The sequence below is a fragment of the Capricornis sumatraensis genome, chromosome X, assembly GCF_032405125.1.
Source record: "Capricornis sumatraensis isolate serow.1 chromosome X, serow.2, whole genome shotgun sequence".
Taxonomy (NCBI): Eukaryota; Metazoa; Chordata; class Mammalia; order Artiodactyla; family Bovidae; genus Capricornis; species Capricornis sumatraensis.
Window position 1 is genome coordinate 71,421,402 of NC_091092.1, and position 2,448 is coordinate 71,423,849.

At 37.9% G+C, this 2,448-nt stretch overlaps 1 non-coding gene across 1 annotated transcript; it reads right to left on the reverse strand.

The window, feature by feature from the left end:
* Positions 1-1,706: 1,706 nt before the first annotated feature.
* Positions 1,707-1,813, reverse strand: LOC138072117 (U6 spliceosomal RNA). The gene has a single exon (XR_011144264.1). It is a non-coding gene; the product is annotated as a U6 spliceosomal RNA (small nuclear RNA).
* Positions 1,814-2,448: the final 635 nt, after the last annotated feature.

A 2,448-nucleotide genomic window follows, 5' to 3' on the forward strand; every position in this document is an offset into this window, starting at 1 on the left:
GGGTGTTTCTCCTTGGGTTTATCCTGTTTGGGATTCTCTGGGTTTCTTAGACTTGGGTGATTACTTCCCTCCCCATTTTAGGGAAGTTTTCAACTATTATATCCTAAAGTATTTTCTCATGGTCTTTCTTTTTGTCTTCTTCTTCTGGGACTCCTGTGATTTGAATGTTGGGGAGTTTAACATTGTCCCAGAGGTCCCTGAAATTGTCCTCATTTCTTTTAATTAGTTTTTCTTTTTTTTCTCTCTGATTCATTTCTACCATTCTATCTTCTACCTCACTAATCCTATCTTCTGCCTCTCTTTTTCTACTATTTGTTCCCTCCAGAGTGTTTCTGATCTCATTTATTAGATTATTCATTAAATATTGACTCTTTTTAATTTCTTCTAGGTCCTTGTTAAACCTTTCTTGCATCTTCTCAATCCTTGTCTCCAGGTTATTTACCTGTGATTCCATTTGATTTCAAGATTTTGGATCATTTTCACTATCATTATTAGGAATTCTTTATCAGGTCGATTCCCTATCTCTTCCTGTTTTGTTTGGTTTGATGGGCATTTATCCTGTTCCTTTACCTGCTGGGTATTCCTCTGTCTCTTCATCTTGTTTGTATTTCTATGTTTGCGGTGTCCTTTATGTATTCTGGCAGTTTGTGCATTTCTCTTTATTCTGGAGTTTCCTCGCTGTGGGTGGGGTTGTACAGGTGGCTTATCAAGGTTTCCTGGTTAGGGAAGCTTGTGTAGGTGTTCTGGTGGGTGGGGCTGGACTTCTCTCTGGAGTGCAATGAAGTGTCCAGTAATGAGTTATGAGATGTCAGTGGGTTTGGAGTGACTTTGGGCAGCTTGTGTATTGAAACTCAGGGCTATGTTTCTGTGTTGCTGGATAATTTGCATGGTATGTCTTACTCTGGAACTTGTTGGCCCTTGGGTAGTGCTTGGTTTCAGTGTAGGTATGAAGGTGTTTGATGAGCTCCTGTCAATTAATGTTCCCTGGAGTCAGGATTTCTCTGGCGTTCTCAGGATTTGGACTTAAGCTTCCTGCTTCTGGTTTTCAGTCTTATTTTTACAGTAGTCTCAAGACTTCTCCATCTATACAGCACTGTTGTAAAACATCTAGGTTAAAGATGAAAAGTTTCTCCACAGTGAGGGACACCCAGAGAGGTTCACAGAGTTACACAGAGAAGAGAAGAGGGAGGAGGGTGATAGAGGTGAGCAGAATGAGATGAGGTGGAATCAAAAGACAAGAGAGCAAGCTAACCAGTAATCACTTCCTTATGTGTGCTCCATAGTCTAGACCACTCAGAGATGTTCACGGAGTTATACAGAGAAGAGAAGAGGGAGGAAGGAGACAGAAGTGGCCATGAGGATAAAGGGGGGAATCAAAAGGAGAGAGACAGATCCAGCCAGTAATTAGTTCCCTAAGTGTTCACCACCATCCAGAACACACAAAGAGATTCACAGAGTTGGGTAGAGAAGAGAAGAGGTAGGGAGGAGATAAAGACGACTTGGTGGAGAAAAAGGAGGGTCCAAAGGGAGAGAGAGCAGTCAAGCAAGTAATCTCGCTCACAAGTAAAAATGGGTACTGACGATTGGGTTCTTAAATGTACAAAATCAATTGCAAATACCAAAAAGCAAAGATTAAAAATTTAGGGTAGAGGTTGGATTTTCAAAAATACAATATTAAAGAAAAAGAGGAAAAAAAAATCACCCCAAAAAATATGGAACACTTCACGAATTTGCATGTCATCCTTGTGCAGGGTCCATGCTAATCTTCTCTGTATCGTTCCAATTTCTGTATATGTGCTGCCGAAGCAAGCACTATCATAACATTTTAAATCAACTATACCTCTCTCTATATATAAATCCTTTGCCCAGTTTTTAATTGCCTGTTTTTATTGTTGTACTTGAGGTTAGGAGTTCTTTTATGTTCTATATACAATGCCTTATCAAACACATAATTTGCAAAAAATTTTCCCAAATCAGTGAGCTGTCTTTTAATACTGTTCATGGTATCATTTGAAGCATATGCTTTTAAACATTTTGATGCAGTCCAATTTATTTATTTTTTCTTTTGTTGCTTGTGATTTTGGTATCATATCTGTCACCATTATCCAAGCCAAGGTCATAAAAATTTACACCTAGGTTTTCTTCCAAGAATTTACTAGTTTTAGTTCTCCCTTTAGTTCTTTGTTCCATTTGAGTTTGTTTTTGTTTTTGGTGTGAGGTAAGTCTTGTTTATAGTGAATAAAAGAAATTTATTCTTTTGCATGTGATTATCCAGTTGCCTTAGCACCAATTTTTGAAACATACTTACAAAAAAATCCCGGTTCCTTCTCCATTCAATTGCCTTAGCACCCTTGTTGAAAATCAACTGACTATAAATGTAAAAGTTTATTTCTAGATTCTGAGTTCAATATAATTGATCTATATGTTTACCTTTATGCCAATACTACA